The sequence below is a fragment of the Musa acuminata genome, chromosome BXJ3-6, assembly GCF_036884655.1.
Source record: "Musa acuminata AAA Group cultivar baxijiao chromosome BXJ3-6, Cavendish_Baxijiao_AAA, whole genome shotgun sequence".
Lineage (NCBI taxonomy): Eukaryota > Viridiplantae > Streptophyta > Magnoliopsida > Zingiberales > Musaceae > Musa > Musa acuminata.
The window spans coordinates 27,059,558-27,079,147 of record NC_088354.1 but is presented as its reverse complement, the minus strand read 5'-3'; positions in this window follow the sequence as shown (position 1 = coordinate 27,079,147).

The following is a 19,590-nucleotide window of genomic DNA, read 5'->3' as shown; positions in this document are numbered from 1 at the left end:
CAGTGGCCAAGGGTTTCTACTAAGAAGAATGTATCGATTATGAAGAAACCTTCACTCCTGTGACACGATTAGAAGCCATAAGGATGCTCCTTGCCTATGCTAGTAGTAATAATTTTAAGTTGTTTCAAATGGATATTAAAAGTGCTTTTCTTAATGGCTTTATTTCTGAAGAAGTTTATGTTGAATAACCTCCCGGATTTGAAAATGATAATCTCCATAATCATGTGTTTAAATTGACTAAAGCCTCTTATGGATTGAAACAAGCCTCAAAGGCTTGGTTTGAGAGACTTAGCTCATTTTTTATCTAAAATAATTTCTCTAAAGGCAAGGTCGATACTACATTGTTTATTAAAAATTTTGAAACTAATTTTTCTGTTATTAAAATTTACGTTGATGATATTATTTTTGATAATACAAATGAATCTCTATATGAATCATTTGCCAAGAGTAAGAGCCAAGAGTTTGAAATGAGCTTAATGGGTGAACTAACTTTCTTTTTAGGTTTACAAATCAAACAACCTAGTAATGGTATTTTTCTTAGTCAAACAAAATATGCATTAGACTTACTAAAACTATTTAAAATGGATAGTTCAAAGGCTATCAACACACCTATGAGTACCTCCACTAAGTTAGACATTGACAAAAGTGGAGAAAGCTTTGATCAAAAAACTTATAGGGGTATGATAGGTAGTTTACTATACCACACTGCAACTAGACCGGACATTATATTTAGCGTAGGACTTTGTGCTAGGTTTTAATCTAATCCTAAGCTATCTCATCTTAAAGCAGCTAAAAGAATTCTTATATATCTTAAAAGAACCACTAATCTAGGATTATAGTATCCAAAATCTGAAAACTGTGAATTAATTGCTTATGCTGATGCAGATTGTGCTAGATGTAGAATAGATAGAAAAAGCACACTCGGAACATGTCAACTCTTAGGTCATGCACTTGTCTCTTGGTCTTCCAAGAAACAAAACTCGGTTGTACTATCTACGACCGAAGCCGAATACATAGCGGCTAGATATGCACAAGTTGTATGGATAAAAAATATATTAGAAGATTATAGAATTTATCTTAAGAATATTTCAATAAAATGTGATAATGCAAGTATAATATGTTTAACAAAAAATCTTATTTAACACTCTAGAACTAAATATATTGACATTAGGCATCACTTTATATGAGATCATATTAATAATCATGATGTAATCTTAGAATTCATTGATACAAAACATCAATTGGCTGATATCTTTATAAAACCTTTAAATAAAGAATAATTTTATTTCATTAGAAGGGAGCTAGAGATGTTAAATTGTCCAAATGCATGAGTTTGTTGTATTTATTTTTCGGACTAATTTTCCCTTAATGTACTTCATGAATAGAGCTTTCATAAATTTATTTCGTTTTCATCTTCCTTGATATCAAGTTTACTTCATATCCTTACTCCATTACTTAATGATTTTTGATACACTTAGTCCCTTCACTCATGGAATTCATTAACAAATGCATCTCTCATGGATTTCATTCTTGTGAATTTTTAATGGATTTGATTATGAAGTTTTATTCAAGGATTTTTAATCCTTCATTTGATGCTTCTTCCTTACTCTTCTCATGAAAGAAAAATTTTATGATTTTTTATAGTGTGTGATGATCACTTGTAAGAATGGGGATTTGATTTCGTATGGATATCTTGATCCTTTTCATAAATCCCTTCTCTTTGTTAAAATTAAAGCATGATTGAATAAAACTCATATATTATTTTGAATTTTACTTGGTTCAAATCCTTTCATGAAATTGTTGAATCTCGGATTTTGATGATAAAATCAATTGATGGGTTAATTGATCTAATCCATATTATTGAGTTAAGTTGCAGGATTAACTACGATAACTAGAAAACATAAAGCAAGAATACCGGAGTCAAGTTCGATGGACGTTTAAGAGACCGAAGAATCGTCGGAGATGCTGCCGGAACCAACCGAGAAGAAATCGGGAACCTGTCGGAATTTTTGGAAGTTCGCCGAAGAGATCGTCAGAGGTTCGCGGAGATCACCGAGAAGGCTCGGCTACTCGTTAAAGTTATCACAAGATCGGGAGCTTGCTAGGAGTCCGTCGGAAGAAGTTCGTCAGAAAGCTAGCCGGAACAAGACTCGACGTTCGCGGTTGAAAACTTGCTTAGGATGTTTTTAGTTATGTAGTTCACATGTAATTAGTATTAGGATTAAGAGATAATCCTATATCTTGGTTAGGGGCCAATTGGGCCCAAAATTAGACTTGGTTTGGGCTAAATTTAAAGCCCAACCAGTGAACCGGAGGGTCTGGCGATGGCACCGCCAGAGTGGGCGGTTGCACCGCCCAGCACCCGAGAGCTGGGCGGTGGCACCGCTTGGCTGGGCGGTGGCACCGCCAATCCACTGTCAGTGTCAGACACTAACAGGCGATGGCACCGCCACTGAAAAGCGGTGGCATCGCCAGCATCGGGAACCAAAGAGAATTCAAATTTTGGAGCCCAAATTTGAATCCTCTTGAGGCCTATCAATACCCCTCAAATCTCAGCTGCGAATATAACTTTTTGAGAAGTAATTGATTGAGAGAAAGGTCTTAGAAAAGTCTTAGTAAGTCTTGTTTTTCAATTTGCTAGTGTTCACCTCCTTCTTTCTTGCTGAAAATCTGTAAGAGAGTGAACCGCTTGTAAAAAGTTGTAAGAGGGGTATTTACCCTTCCCTTTCAAGAGATTTGCTAGTGGAAGGTGGGAGCCTCATCGAAGAGGGGCCTCGCAAGTGGATGTAGGTCATTTGACCGAACCACTTTAAAATCGGCGTGATCTCTGGTTTGCATTTCATTATTGCTATTTACATTACTGCAAACCTTCTTACATACTTTATTTCCTCATTACCTTTGCTACATATCTTTACGAATACGTATTCAAGTCAAGCACTTTCGAGTTCGATTTTTATCATACGAAAGATTTTTCAAAACCGACGTTTTAATCTGCTACACTAATTCACCCCCCCCCCCCCCCCCCTCTTAGTGCCGCTCCGATCCTAACAATTGGTATCAGAGCTAGGCTCACTCTCATATTTGGTTTGATACCCAAGAGAAATGGCTTACTCCGGCATACATGAGGGTCATTCTATCACACGTCCACCCATGTTTAATGGGTCAAATTATACTTATTGGAAGACTCGTATAAGGATCTTCCTTATTTCCATGGATTTCGAGCTTTGGACTATTGTTGAAATCGGATTTCAAAAATCTTTTCTTCCGATGAGCGAATGGAATGAATCGGAGAAGAAGGTTTTTGCTTTAAACGCAAAGGCTATGAATGCCTTGTTTTGTGCACTAGACAAAAATGAATTTAATCGTGTTTCAATTTGTGATTCAGCTTTTGATATTTGGAGAACTCTTGAGGTCACTCATCAAGGCACTAGCCGAGTGAAAGAGTCCAAAATCAACATCCTTATGCACTCTTACGAACTTTTCCGAATGAAACCAAGTGAGTCCATCGGAGACATGTACACCCGGTTCACAGATGTCATCAATGGACTCAAAGCTCTTGGTAAAGATTTTACTAACTTTGAATTAGTAACTAAAATCTTAAGATCCCTCCCTAAAATTTGGGATCCAAAAGTTACGGCCATTTAAGAGGCCAAAGACCTTAAAACATTCCCTCTTGAAGAGCTCATTGGGTCTCTAATAACCTACGAAATAACATGTCAAGCTCATGATGAGCTCGAGAACCCCCTTCCAAAGAACAGGAAGGATATGGCACTCACATCATAAGAAGACCACTTGAAATGAACATCAAGTGATGAGGACAGTGACAATGACATTGCACTTTTGACTCAAAAATTTAAAAAATATTTAAGAAAGAACAAATTTAAAAATAATACAAAAAATAAATTCGAACAAAAGAAGGACCAAGTGATTTTCTATGAGTGCAAAAAACCGGGACACTACAAGAACGATTGTCCTCAAGCCAAAAAGAGAACATCATAGAAGAAGGCGCTCAAGGCAACGTGGGATGATTCAAGCACGTCCGAAGAAGAGGAGTCCAACACCGAGCAAGTTGCTCATTACGCCCTAATGGCCATCGGAGAAGAGGTAATGGATTTAATTGATGCAGATTTACCTTATCATGAATTATTAAATGCCTTCCATGAGTTATTTGATGAATGTAAGACAATTAGTAGAAAATACAAATTGCTAAAAAAAGGAGCATGAAAGTCTCACTTGTAATGTCGATAAATTAAAGACTGAATATCATGATAGTTTAGCTCCATGTATAAAATGCCATGATCTAGAAACTCTCCAAAAGGAGAACTTGCTACTTAAGGACACCTTGAAGAAATTCGAGGTTGGTAGCAAGTATTTGAACATGATCCATACAAATAAGGGTCATGTTCCTAAAAGAAGTGGAATCAGATTTGTGAGAAGTTCTCACCAAAATCTAACCACCTTCATTAAAGGCCCTATCTTACATGTTCGGCACCAAAGCAATTGCAACTTTTGTTGCAAATATGGACATAAAACTTATAAATATCCATTCAAGAAAATTAGCCCGAACAAACTAATTTGGGTTCCTAAAGGAACCATGATCAATTCTATGCATTATGATGAACAAGTTAAATCAGTTTTTAAGGCACCCAAAAGAAAATGGGTACCTAAAAATAATCCCTTCTTGTAGAAACATACACCATCACAAGCTAGGAGCAAGAAATGGTATCTAGATAGTGGATGCTCAAGACATATGATTGGAGATCCATCTCATTTCTCTATGCTCACTAGCAAAGAAGAAGGGTACGTCACCTTCAGAGACAACAACCAAGGTAAAATCATTGGCAAGGGAACCATAGGTAACAAATTAAAATTTTCTATTTATGATGTCTTACTAGTTGATGGATTGAAACATAATCTCTTGAGTATTAATCAATTATGCGATAAAGGTTATATCGTTAGATTTGAATCAAATGTGTGTATTATTGAAAAACCAAACCATAACATAACTATGATTGCATTAAAACAAAATAGTATCTACACCATCAACCTTGATGAACTAAGTAATGAAATGTGCTTCTCCGCTTTAAATGATGATGCTTGGCTTTGGCATAGGAGACTAGGCCATGCAAGCATGAAACTAATATCTAAGATCTCATCTAGAGAATTAGTGCGAGGAATTCCAAATATAAAGTTTATTAAGGACAAAGTATGCGATGCATGTCAACTAGGTAAACAAATAAAAACTAGTTTCAAACCAAAAAATCAAATTAGCACCACTAGACCATTACAATTGATTCATTTGGACTTCTTTGGACCAATTGACACGACAAGTCTAGGAGGAAACAAATATACATTTGTAATTGTGGATGACTATACTAGATACACTTGGACCTATTTCTTAGCTCACAAAAGTGATTGTTTCAAGTGTTTCTCTAAATTTTATAAACTCACTCAAAACCAAAAAGGTTTCATGATTTCATCAATTCGGAGTGATCACGGTGGTGAATTTCAAAACTGTGACTTTCAAAATTTTTGTGAAGTTAATGGATACAATCACAACTTCTCCAATCCGAGGAATCCCCAACAAAATGGAGTAGTTGAAAGAAAAAATAGAAACCTACAAAAAATGGCAAGAACGATGTTAAATGAACATAGTCTACCCAAGTATTTTTGGGCCGAAGCCGTAAATACGGCTTGCTACATCATGAATAGGGTCCTAATAAGACCATCCCTATCAAAAATTCCCTATGAATTATGGAATAACAAAAAACCAAATATTTCCTATTTTAAAGTTTTCGGTTGTAAATGCTTTAGTTTGAATGAAAGGGATGCCTTAGGAAAATTTGATGCTAAATCCGATGAAGGCATCTTTCTTGGTTACTCTTCTGTTTCTAAGGCTTTTCGGGTTTTTAACAAAAGAACCTTAGTAATAGAAGAGTCTATTCATGTAGTTTTTAATGAAATTTCTAATTTAAAGAAAAATGATTTTGATGATGATCTTGGTTTTGATAATTTGAATTTAAATGAACCCCCTCCTCAAAATAGCAACTTGGATGCACCTTCTTCCGAAATTTCCTTACCCAAGGAATGGAAGTATATAGATGCTTATCCAAAAGAGCTAATTATAGGAGATACATCAAAAGGGGTTCAAACTCGTTCCTCTTTCAAGAATTTTTGTGCCAACGCCGCCTTCCTTTCTCAAATCGAACCTAAATGCATTGACGAGGCCATAAAAGATGATTTTTGGGTTATTGCAATGCAAGAAGAATTAGTACGAGGGATTCCGAATATGAAGTTTATTAAGGATAAGGTATGCGATGCATGTCAACTAGGCAAACAAATAAAAACAAGCTTCAAACCAAAAAAATCAAATTAGCACCACTAGACCATTACAATTGATCCATTTGGACTTATTTGGACCAATTGATACAACAAGTCTAGGTGGAAGCAAATATGCTTTTGTGATTGTGGATGACTACTCTAGATACACTTGGACCTATTTCTTAGCTCACAAAAGTGATTGCTTCAAGTGTTTCTCTAAGTTTTGTAAACTCACTCAAAACGAAAAAGGCTTCATGATTTCATCAATTCGGAGTGATCACGGTGGTGAATTCCAAAATCATGACTTTCAAAATTTTTGCGAAGTTAATGGGTACAATCATAACTTCTCAACTCCAAGAAATCCTCAACAAAATGGAATAGTTGAAAGGAAAAATCGAAACCTACAAGAAATGGCAAGAACTATGTTAAATGAACATAGTTTACCCAAATATTTTTGGGCCGAAGCCGTAAATACGGCTTGTTACATCATGAATAGGGTCCTAATAAGACCATCTCTATCAAAAACTCCCTATGAATTATGGAATAACAAAAAACCAAATATTTCTTATTTTAAAGTTTTTGGTTGTAAATGCTTCATTTTAAATGAAAAGGATGCCCTAGGTAAATTTGATGCTAAATCCGATGAAGGCATTTTTCTTGGTTACTCCTCCGTTTCTAAGGCCTTTCGTGTCTTTAACAAAAGGACCTTAGTAATAGAAGAGTCTATTCATGTAGTTTTTAATGAAATTTCTGATTTAAAGAAAAATGATTTTGATGATGATCTTGGTTTTGATAATTTGAATTTAAACGAACCCCCTCCTCAAAATAGCCATTTGAATGCATCTTCTTCCGAAATTTCTTTACCCAAAGAATGGAAGTATGTAGATGCTCATCCAAAGGAGCTAATTATAGGAGAAACAACAAAAGGGGTTCAAACTCATTCTTCATTGAAGAATTTTTGTGCCAACGTCGCTTTCCTTTCTCAAATTGAACCTAAATGCATTGACGAAGCCTTAAAAGATGATTTTTGGGTCATTGCAATGCAAGAAGAATTGAACCAATTTGAGAGGAATGAGGTATGGAAGCTTGTTCCTAGACCAAGTGACCACTTAGTCATAGGTACTAAATGGGTCTTTAGAAACAAGCAAGACGAAAATGGTATCGTGGTTAGAAACAAGGCTAGATTAGTGGCCAAAGGTTTCAACCAAGAAGAATGTATCGATTACGAAGAAACCTTCGCTCCCGTGGCTCGATTAGAAGCCATAAGGATGCTCCTTGCCTATGCTAGTAATAATAATTTTAAACTATTTCAAATGGATGTCAAAAGTGCTTTCTTGAATGGTTTTATTTCCGAAGAAGTATATGTCGAACAACCTCCCGGATTTGAAAATTCTCTTCTTCCTAATCATGTATTCAAATTGACTAAAGCTCTCTATGGCTTGAAACAAGCTCCTAGAGTTTGGTATGAAAGGCTTAGTTCCTTTCTTATTTTAAATAATTTTACCAAAGGCAAGGTTGATACTACATTGTTTATTAAACATTTTGAAAATAATTTTCTTATTGTGCAAATTTATGTTGACGATATTATTTTTGGCTCTTCGGATGAATCACTATGTGAATCATTTGCCAAATGTATGAGTCATGAATTTGAAATGAGTTTAATGGGTGAATTAACTTTCTTTTTAGGATTACAAATCAAACAACTTAGTGATGGTATATTTCTTAACCAATCCAAATATACATTAGAATTGTTAAAATGATTTAACATGGATAATTCAAAAGCAATAAACACCCCTATGAGTACTGCGACTAAGTTAGATATGGATGAAAATAGTGAAAATTTCGATCAAAAAACATATAGGGGAATGATAGGTAGTCTACTCTACCTCACCGCGACTAGACCAGATATTATGTTTAGTGTAGAACTTTGCGCTAGGTTTCAATCTAATCCTAAATTATCTCATCTAAAGAGTGTTAAAAGAATATTTAGGTATCTTAAAGGAACTCTAAATTTAGGATTGTGGTATCCAAAATCTGAAAAATTCGATCTAATAGCTTATACAGATGCCGATTTTGGCGGATGCAGGATAGATAGAAAAAGTACTTTCGGAACATGCCAATTTTTAGGACATGCACTTGTTTCTTGGACTTCCAAGAAACAAAATTCAATTGCACTATCTACGACGGAAGCCGAATACATTGCTGCAAGTGCATGTTGTGCACAAGTCATTTGGATGAAAAATACATTAGAAGACTATGGAATTCACTTTAAAAACATTCCCATAAAATGTGATAATACTAGTGCCATATGTCTTACTAAAAATCCAATTCAGCACTCTAGAACTAAGCACATCGACGTTAGGCATCATTTCATACGCGATCATGTCCTTAACAATGATGTTGTTCTAGAATTCATTGACACAAAGCATCAATTAGCAGATATATTTACAAAAGCTTTGAATGAAGACCAATTTGAATTCATTAGAAGGGAATTAGGTATGTTAAATTGTCCCTAAGAATAAACTTGTTTGAATGGATTTTCCGTAAAGTTTTTCATTCTCTCTCCATTCCTCGGTGACTTGTTAAATTATCTTATCCTATCTTGAGTCAAACACCGCTTCCATCGGATTAAGATTAATGATTTTATGATATTTTGAATCTCGAAATTGATTTTGATGGCTTGATTATGAGTTTCAAGTTGACGAATTGAATTTGAATGGATTTGTATTCGAATTATGATCTTGACTTATTGGAGTTAGTACTTAAAATTTTTTTTCTTATCCCAATCTCTTCTTTGTACATCTACAATTTTTGTTATTTATAAAAAGAAGAGATTTGATAATATGGATGAATGCTGAATTTTCCTTTAAGATGAACTCTGCGTAAATATTTTAGCATACTTAATTTTGAATGATAAAATCTTTGTATGATCAATGATAATATTGATGAGTGATGTATGATCAATGATAAAATCTTTGTATGATAAATTATGTGCTTCAAGTCTCATTCCCTTTTTGTTGATGACAAAGGGGGAGAAAAGTGATGACTTGTATCATTTTAATAGCATGACTTATATGAATTGCAAAAGCTTGTGTGATATGAATGTCTTATATGCCTTGCAAAATCCTTGAGAATATCACAAGATTGATTGATCATATTGAAAGCATGCCTTACATCGATATCATGAAATTCATGTTGAAAATCTTTATCTCCTATCGTAGTAAAAATTGTCCCATATCATTTGACTTATGATTTTCATCGAAGTTTCGCATTTACTATTGCTTAATGAGAATAACGATAAGCTATACAGTTAGAACTTATCGGTTTATGCTTGAATTCAATGGATGAAATTCAAGTGTTTTCATCTTCTCATAATATGGCATATAGATAGGGGGAGTTATGTTTAACTCCGTCATCAATTGATTGTCATGATCAAAAAGGGGGAGATTGTTGAATCTCGGATTTTGATGATGAAATCAATTGATGGGTTAATTGATCTAATCCATATTATTGAGTTAAGTGTGCAGGATTAACTACGATAACCAGAAAACACAAAGCAAGAGAACCGGAGTCAAGATCGATGGACGTTTAAGAGTCCGAAGAATCGTCGGAGATGCTGCCAGAACCAACCGAGAAGAAATCGGGAACCTATCGGAATTTTCAAAAGTTCGCCGAAGAGATCGTCGGAGGTTCACGGAGATCACCGAGAAGGCTCGGCTACTCGTTAAAGTCATCACAAGATCGGGAGCTTGATGGGAGTCCGTCGGAAGAAGCTCGTCGGAAAGCTCGCCGAAACAAGACTCGACGTTCGCGATTGAAAGCTTGCTTAGGATGTGTTTTTGTTATGTAGTTCACTTGTAATTAGGATTAGGATTAAGAGATAATCCTATATCCTGGTTAGGGGCCAACTGGGCCCAAAGTCAGATATGGTTTGGGCTTAAATTAAGCCAAACCAGTGAAATCGGAGTGCCAGGCGGTGGCACTGCCTGGCTGGGCGGTGGCACCGCCCAGCACCCGAGAGCTGGGCGGTGACACCTCCTTGGCTGGGCGGTTGCATCGTCCAGCACCCGAGCGCTGGGCGGTGGCACCGCCTGGCTGGGCGGTGGCACCTCCAGCATTCGGGAACCTAAAGAGAATTCAAATTTTGGAGCCCAAATTTGAATCCTCTTGAGGCCTATAAATACCTCTCAAATCTCAACTGAGGTTACAACTTTTGAGAAGCATTTTGATTGAGAGAAAAGTCTTAGAAAGTCTTAGCAAGTCTTGTTTTCAATTTGCTAGAGAGTTCTCCTCCTTCTTTCTTATTGAAAATTTGTAAGAGGTTGAGCTGTTTGTAAAAGGTTGTAAGAGGGGTATTGACCCTTCCATTTCAAGAGATTTGCTAGTGGAAGGTGGGAGCCTCATCGAAGAGGGGCCTCGCAAGTGGATGTAGGTCATTTGACCGAACCACTCTAAAATCGGCGTAATCTCTGGTTTGCATTTCATTATTGCTGTTTACATTACAGCAAACCTTCTTACATGCTTTAGTTCCTTATTACCTTTGCTGCGCAACTTCAAGAATACACTTTCAAGTTAAGTCTTTCAAGTTTCGTTCTTATCATACGAAAGATTTTTCTAAAACCGAAGTTTTAATCCGCTGCACTAATTCACCCCCCCCCTCTTAGTGCCGCTCCGATCCTAACAAATTTCTCGTATCAAGTTCATCAAAGAAAATGTATGTGATACTTGCCAATTAGGTAAACAAATTAAGGGTAGTTTCAAATCTAAGAATCAAATAAGCACCTCTAGGCCCTTACAATTGATCCATATGGACCTGTTCGGACCAATCTCTACATCAAGCCTAGGAGGTAGCAAATACGCTTTCGTCATTTTGGATGACTATAGCAGATACACATGGACTTACTTCTTAAAACAGAAAAATGAATGCTTTAGATATTTTACCAAGTTTTGTAAACTTGTTCAGAATGAGAAGGGTTATATGATTTCGTCAATTAGAAGTGATCACGGTGGTGAATTTCAAAACCATGATTTCCAAGAATTTTGTGAACTCAATGGATACAACCATAATTTCTCTACTCCTAGAAATCCTCAACAAAATGGAGTAGTAGAAAGAAAAAATAAAAATTTACAAGAAATGGGAAGAACCATGTTGAATGAACATAGCCTACCCAAATATTTTTGGGTCGAAGCCATAAATACTACATGCTATATTTTAAATAGAGTTCTAGTAAGACCCTTACTCACCAAAACTCCCTATGAGTTATGGAACAACAAAAAACCCAATGTTTCATATTTTAAAGTCTTTGGATGTAAGTGTTTTATCTTGAATGAAAAAGATAACGTAGGAAAATTTGATGCTAAATCCGATGAAGGAATCTTTCTTGGTTATTCTTCGGTTTCTAAAGCTTTTTGTATCTTCAATAAAAGAACTTTAATTATTGAAGAATCCATTCATGTTGTCTTTAATGAGATTTCCGAAATCAGGAAAAATGATTTTCATGATGATGTTAATTTTGATTCCTTGAATTTAAATGAAACCCCGTCTCCAACTAGCAACTTGGATGCATCCACTTCCGAAATATCCTTACCTAAGGATTGGAAGTATGTAGATGCTCATCCTAAGGAGCTAATCTTAGGAGACACATCAAAGTGGGTTCAAACACGTTTTTCTCTTAAAAATTTTTGTTCCAACGCCGCTTTTCTCTCCCAAATTGAACCCAAATGTGTTGACGAAGCCATGAAAGATGATTCATGGATTATCGTAATGCAAGATGAATTAAAGGTGTGGAAGCTTGTTCGTAGGACAAATGACCATTTAGTTATTGGTACTAAATGGGTTTTTAGAAACAAGCAAGATGAATATGGTATCGTGGTTAGAAACAAGGCTAGATTAGTGGCCAAAGGTTTCAACCAAGAAGAAGGTATCGATTACGAAGAAACCTTCGCTCTTGTGGCTCGATTAGAAGCCATAAGGATGCTCCTTGCCTACGCTAGTAGCAATAATTTTAAGTTGTTTCAAATGGATGTTAAAAGCGCTTTTCTTAATGGCTTTATTTCCGAAGAAGTCTATGTTGAACAAACTCCTGGATTTGAAAATAATAGCCTCCCTAATCATGTGTTTAGATTAACTAAAGCTCTCTATGGTTTAAAACAAGCTCCGAGGGCTTGGTATGAGAGACTTAGTTCTTTTCTTATTGAAAATAATTTCACAAAATGCAAGGTTGATACTACATTATTCATCAAGAATTTTGAAAATAATTTTCTCATTGTTCAGATTTATGTTGATAATATTATCTTTGGTTCTACGAATGAATCTCTTTGTGAATCTTTTGCTAAAACTATGAGTCTTGAATTCGAAATAAGTTTAATGGGAGAATTAACATTCTTCTTAGGCTTACAAATCAAACAACTAAGCAATGACATCTTTATTAGTCAAACTAAATATATTATGAATTTGCTAAAAAAGTTTAATATGAATAACTCAAAAGCTATTAACACTCCTATGAGCACCTCCACTAAGTTAGAAATTGATGAAAGTGGAGAAAGTTTCGATTAAAAAACTTATAGGGGTATGATAGGAAGTTTACTTTACCTCACTACAACTAGACCAGATATCATGTTCAGTGTAGGACTTTGTGCTAGATTTCAATCAAACCCTAAGATATCTCATCTCAAAGCAGTTAAAAGAATACTTAGATATCTTAATGGTACTACAAATCTAGGATTATGGTACCCAAAATCAGAGAATCTTGAGTTAATTGCTTATGCTGATGTGAACTTTGCTGGCTGTAGACTAGATAGAAAAAGCACATCAGGAACATGTCAATTTTTAGGACCTGCCCTTGTTTCCTGGTCATCTAAGAAACAAAACTCGGTTGCACTACCAACAACCGAAGCTGAATATATTGCAACAAGTGCATGCTGTGCACAAGTTGTATGGATGAAAAACACCTTAGAAGATTATAAAATTCATCTTAAAAATATTCCCATTAAATGTGATAACACAAGTGCAATATGCTTAACGAAGAATCCTATACAATACTCAAGAACAAAACATATTGATATTAGACATCACTTTATACGAGATCATGTTACTAATCATGATGTAATCATAGAATTCATTGATACTAAACATCAACTAGCTGATATTTTTATAAAACCTCTAAGTGAAGAACAATTTGATTTCATAAGAAGAGAATTAGGAATGTTGATGTGTCCAAATACATAAACTAGTTAAAATTATCTTTCGGACTTTATTGAATGATCAAATCACTTGATTGCCATTACATGCCTAAATAACATGTTGGAAATTATGTGTTGAATACAAAAATTTCAATAATAATAAGCATATTTTGTCTTCATGATTGTATAGCATAGTCTTGTCCGAATGCATGAAAGTGTTAATTTCATTTTCGGATTCGCTTAACAATTGATATCCTAAAAATCGGATTTTCTCATACACTTATTATATGAAAAATATTTTTCTGAAATGGATTTGATGAAATGATTCCTGCTTATAAATTTCATCTTGAAATATGGATGATAGTGTTTCTACTTGAAAGACTTATATCACACACATATCTTGATCCTTATAAAAATGAAGCATGATTTAATCTCTCATCGATTTTAACTTCACTCAAAGTAAAAAGGAAGAAGTATTCAAAGCAATCGAAGTATCAAGCTTTCCTTTATATGCTTGGAAAATAACATGTAAAGGCATGAACAACTATCACACTTATGCTCAAAATTCGCTTATTGTTCTCTTGCTATCACAATTACCATGCTTTTTGTTGATGACAAAGGGGGAGAAATATATGAGTATTAATGCCATGCTTGCATCACTAAGAGATATATAAATTGATGCTATGATTGCTATAATTTGCATTATGCCTTGTTTGTATCATGTAATGATATCAAAATCTTATTTCGTAGTTTTACATGTTGATATCTTACAATATGATGAATTGCTACTATTACCATCATTCAAACCTGTTATGTAAAATTTGAAAATGAATGTCAAGCCTTGACATCATCTTCAGAGAGATACATCATAATGGAAATCATGATCGGAGTATTGATAAGTTTAAATGATTTTAACTAATCAATATGTCTCTTGAATTCAAAGGTTTTGAATTCAAGAATGACTTATCTCAAGTATGGCATATAGACAGGGGGAGTTAAGGTTAACTCCATTATCAATTGATTGTCATCATCAAAAAGGGGGAGATTGTTGAATCTCGGATTTTGATGATGAAGTCAATTGTCATTTGTTATCTAATCTATATATTGAGATAAGTGTGCAGGATTAACTACAATGAAAGTAAGATATGCAGCAGGAGTTACGTTGGAGTCAAGACAATGATCACGTTGGGAGTTCGAGAGTTCGACGGAAGTTCGGACAGTCATCGGAGGTTCTACGGGAACAAATCCGAGAAGTCCATGAGCTTGCCAAAGAAGCTCGTCGGAACTCGACAAGAGGATCGTCGCAAGTCCAGGAGTTTTTCGGAAGTCCGCAGGAGCATCACCGAGGGTTTATCAGATGATCGACGGAAGTTCGCCGGAAGCTCGCCGGAAAAACGATTGACGCACCGGAGCAAGTTGCAGTAAATATCTTAGGAAAAATCATAGTTAGCACAATGATTAAGTTGGAAATGGGAGGTGATCCCATTAACTTAATCTTGGGGCAATTGGGCCCTTGAAAAACCCAAATTGGGCCAAATGGATCAACCCATTCGGACCCTGATTTCTATCAGGCGGTTGAACCGCCCAAGCCAGGAGGTGGCACCGCCTGGGCTAAGTCTCCGAGCGAGACTGGGTGGTGCAACCGCCCCAGCCAGGAGGTAGCACCGCCTAGGCTCAGTCTCCGAGCGAGACTGGGCGGTGCAACCTCCCCTGACAAAGGTCGCACCGCGTGGGCTCGGTCTCCGAGCTCTGGCTGAGCAGTGCAACTGCCTCAATCAGGAGGTGGCACCGCCTGAGCTCGGTCTTTGAGCTCTGGCAGGAGGTGCAACCGCCCCTAACAGGAGGTGGCACCGCCTAGAGGCTCAGTCTTCGAGCTCTACCAGGCGGTGCAACCGCTCCAGTCAGGAGGTGCAACCGCCAGATCCCGGAATTCTGGGAATTGACAGTTTTGAGCTCCAAATTCAAACTGGGTTGGGGCCTATAAATACCCCACCCATTCAGCACTGAAAGGCAATAGATATACACTGAAATCCTGATCTTGTTCTGTGATTTTTAGAGCTCAAAATTGTTGTAAAGGCCAAAAGTTCTTCTCCCTCTTTTCTTCCAAGTTCTGAGCTTTAAAGAGAGGAGAGAAAATTCTGTAAGGGTTGTCTCCTAAGCCCGTCAAAAGGAGTGAAACTGTAAAAGGGTGGTTGGCCTTCGCCTATTGAAGGAAGGCCTCTAGTTGACGTCGGTGACCTCGTCGGTGGAGGAAGCCAAAAGTGGAGTAGGTCAAGATTGACCAAACCACTCTAAATCTCGGTTTGCATTTACTTTGAGCATATTATCTTTACTGCAAACCTCCTCTAAAGCTTACTGCTTTCTGCACATATACGATCGGGTTTCAAGCTTTGCACTTTCCGAATCGGCGTTTAGACATAAAACAGTTTCATCGTACGATCATCATATTTCTGTTTGCGTTTACGTTTTGATTTCCATCACAACTGCAAACTGCCTTTATATCCTTGCTTAAACTGCATCTCGCTTAATCAAGTGATTTACGAATCAGCATTCTGACGTAAAGCAGTTTTTTCGTACAAATATCATACTTCAGTTTGCACCTACTATCTGATTAGAATCATAATTGAAAACTGCATTTATATCTCTACTGCATCTCATTTAAACAAAAGTTAAAGTGATTTACGAATCGGCTTTCTTACCAAAATCACTTTTAACGAACGAACGCAGATTTTATTTTTCGTATAAGGTTTTCCGCTGCACTAATTCACCCCCCCCCCCCCCCGTCTTAGTGCTCTTGATCCTAACAGAGGATCCTCTACTTGATGAGATGGGAAATCTTCAATATCCTTTGCATTTTATCATCAAGGCAATAGAAGAAGAGGAAGCATATCCCCAATAGGAGAAAGATCCCCCTCAATCAAAATGTGGTAGAAGGAGCTGAATAATATCGAGTTAGACTGCTCGAGGAACTAGAGACACCTAACCGTTACAATCGTCTGCCTAGCATGTAAAGGCGAAGGCAAAGGCAAAGAGGAAGGCAATAATATCAGCCATACCATTGGAAAGAATCAAGTTAAGTGACAAAGTACATTCTCAATCATATTCAACAATTAGCTCATCCAGAGACATAACATCAATTTGGACAATAGCGCGTTAACCAATTATGATGGCGATGTCGAGCAGTTTTTTACATATGCCACTCAAGATTCTAATCATGAAGCTTAATGATGTACTGATCAAGTTTATACATGAAAGGAAAAAGGGAAGGTAGTAGATGATTTTGAGCAAATACGATAAAGCCTACACGATGCAAATATTTGGTGAAGGTCATCGTATTCACAATAGTCGCATTATAGAGAATCTTCCAACCAATAGTAGTAAGTTGCTCATACTTATCTGAGCAGTAATACAATGATCAATCTTATAATATAAAGCAGCAAATCAGTGACGAAAGTAGAAGTTCTTGGTAGGATCAAGAGCGGCACTAAGAGGGGGCAGGGGGTGAATAAGTGCAGTAGAAAAATTATGTCGATTCGAGAAACTTCATATGATAAAAACCAGTTTTGACTTAAATCATTTGTTTTACTTTGAATAAGTAGAGAAGAAGAGGTTGGGTAGTTTATAATGTAGTAAAGTTGAATGCAGTAAAAAGAATTTGCAGTAAGGAAAGAACACACCGGAATTTAGGGAGGTGGAGGACTCTTATACTTTTACAACACTTTAACACCCCAAGAATTCAAGATTATGTTAATACTTTCGTGCCCTTTCATGTAAAAAAGGGTGGGGTATTTATAAGCCCCAATGGCTTCAGAATTGGAGCCAAAAAGTGTCACATCCCTAGATTTCGGTGTACTAACGATACCACCGCCATTATTGAGCGGTACTACCACCTGCAGTCTGATATTGGGCGGTACCACCACCTAGTCTGGGTGGTACGACCACTTGATAGAGCTCGAAGACCGAGCTCTAGTGGTACCACCATTGGCAGCACTAACTACTGATGGTACCACCGCCTAGTCTAGGCGGTACCACTGCCTAAAATACCTGGGAGACTGAGTCCCAGGCAGTGCCACCACCGGTTGTGACTTCAGGTGCTAAATGGGCTATTCAATTCGGCCCAATTCCTAACTTAAGGGCCTAGTTGGCCCCTAAATGAGTTAGTTGGATTACCTCCTATTTCTAACTTAATTAAAGGTCTAAATATAATAATTAAGACATTTAACAAAGCATTCTTGTTTCGGTTCGTCAATTGTTCTTCCGACGATCTTTCGGCGAACTTCCAATGATCTCTCAGCAATGTTCTGGCAAACTTCCAACAAGCTCCTCGATTTCATGATGATCTTCTTAGTAAGTTCCAACGAGCTTCTTTTGCAAGCTCTTGAACTTCTCGGTTAATTCCGCCAGAACTTTCGACGAACGTCCGGACTTCCGAAGAAGGTCCGGACTTCTAACGAACTCTCAAACTCTCAACGAAATCTCGATCTTGATTCCGGCATAATATTTGCTTTATATCTTACCGCTATCGTAGTTAATCCTGCACACTTTTCTTAACATATAGATTAGATCAAACAATTTACCAATTGATTTCATCATCAAAATCCGAGATTCAACAATCTCTCCCTTTTTGATGATGACAATCAATTGATGACGGAGTTAACCTTAACTTCCCCTATCTATATGCCATGCTTGAGAAAAGATATTTTTGAATTCAAAGCCTTCGAATTCAAGTATCAAACAGATAATTTATTTTCATTTAAACTTATCAACATGTACATCATGATACTTATCATGATTTTTTAATTCAAAATATGATACCATGTATTTATCAATAAAAATGATGTCAAGGCATGACATCCATTTTCAAGTCTAATGATGATAAATAATTATCATTTTTAAATATGATATGAATTTCAAATATGAAATATAGCAAGATGACAATTCTTGATAAATTCATCAATCCATGACAAGATATCAATTGTAAATACAAGTTAAGCTCAAGTTGCCTTATGATAGACAATTATTAAGCATGAAACATTTCAAGTATCTATAATGCATATAAAATACAATTTGATATATTTCAAGTATTTGCGATAAGATACATTTATCTAAGACATTTATTTTGTCATCAATTTGTCACATTTCTCCCCCTTTGTCATCAACAAAAAGAGAACAATTCAACAATACAAGTGTGGTAAAAATTCAAGCAAGTTTCACAATGATTTATCTAAATCATAAGCAAAAACTTTGCATGATAACCTTTTGGATAAGCTAAAACTTTTACTCAAGGGCTTTTCGGTTCTTCTTTAGATGTCCAAGTTTCTTTCTTCCTTTGTCATAAAAATAAGAATAAGAGGAAGAAGGGTAAGAAAAGAATCCATCAAGGATCAAATTTCTGTTAGGATCGGAGTGGCACTAAGAGGGGGGGGGTGAATTAGTGCAGCAGATTAAAACGCCGGTGTTGAAAAATCTTTCGTATGATAAAAATCGAACTCGGAAGTGCTTAACTTGAACGCATGTTCATAAAGATATGCAGCAAAGGTAATAAGGAAATAAAGTACGTAAGAAGGTTTGTAGTAATATAAATAGCAATAATGAAATGCAAACCAGAGATCACGCCGATTTTAAAGTGGTTCGGTCAAATGACCTACATCCACTTGCGAGGCCCCTCTTCGATGAGGCTCCCACATTCCACTAGCAAATCTCTTGAAAGGGAAGGGTAAATACCCCTCTTACAACTTTCTACAAGCGGTTCACTCTCTTACAGATTTTCAGCAAGAAAGAAGGAGGTGAACACTAGCAAATTGAAAAATAAGACTTGCTAAGACTTAGCAAATTGAAAAATAAGACTTGCTAAGACTTTTCTAAGACCTTTCTCTCAATCAATTGCTTCTCAAAAAGTTATATTCTCAACTGAGATTTGGGTATTTATAGGCCTCAAGAGGATTCAAATTTAGGCTCCAAAATTTGAATTATCTTTGGTTCCCAATGCTGGCGGTGCCATCGCCTGTCAGTGTCTGACACTGACAGTGGACTGGCGGTGCCACCGCCCAGCCAAGCGATGCCACAGCCCAGCCAGGCAGTGCCACC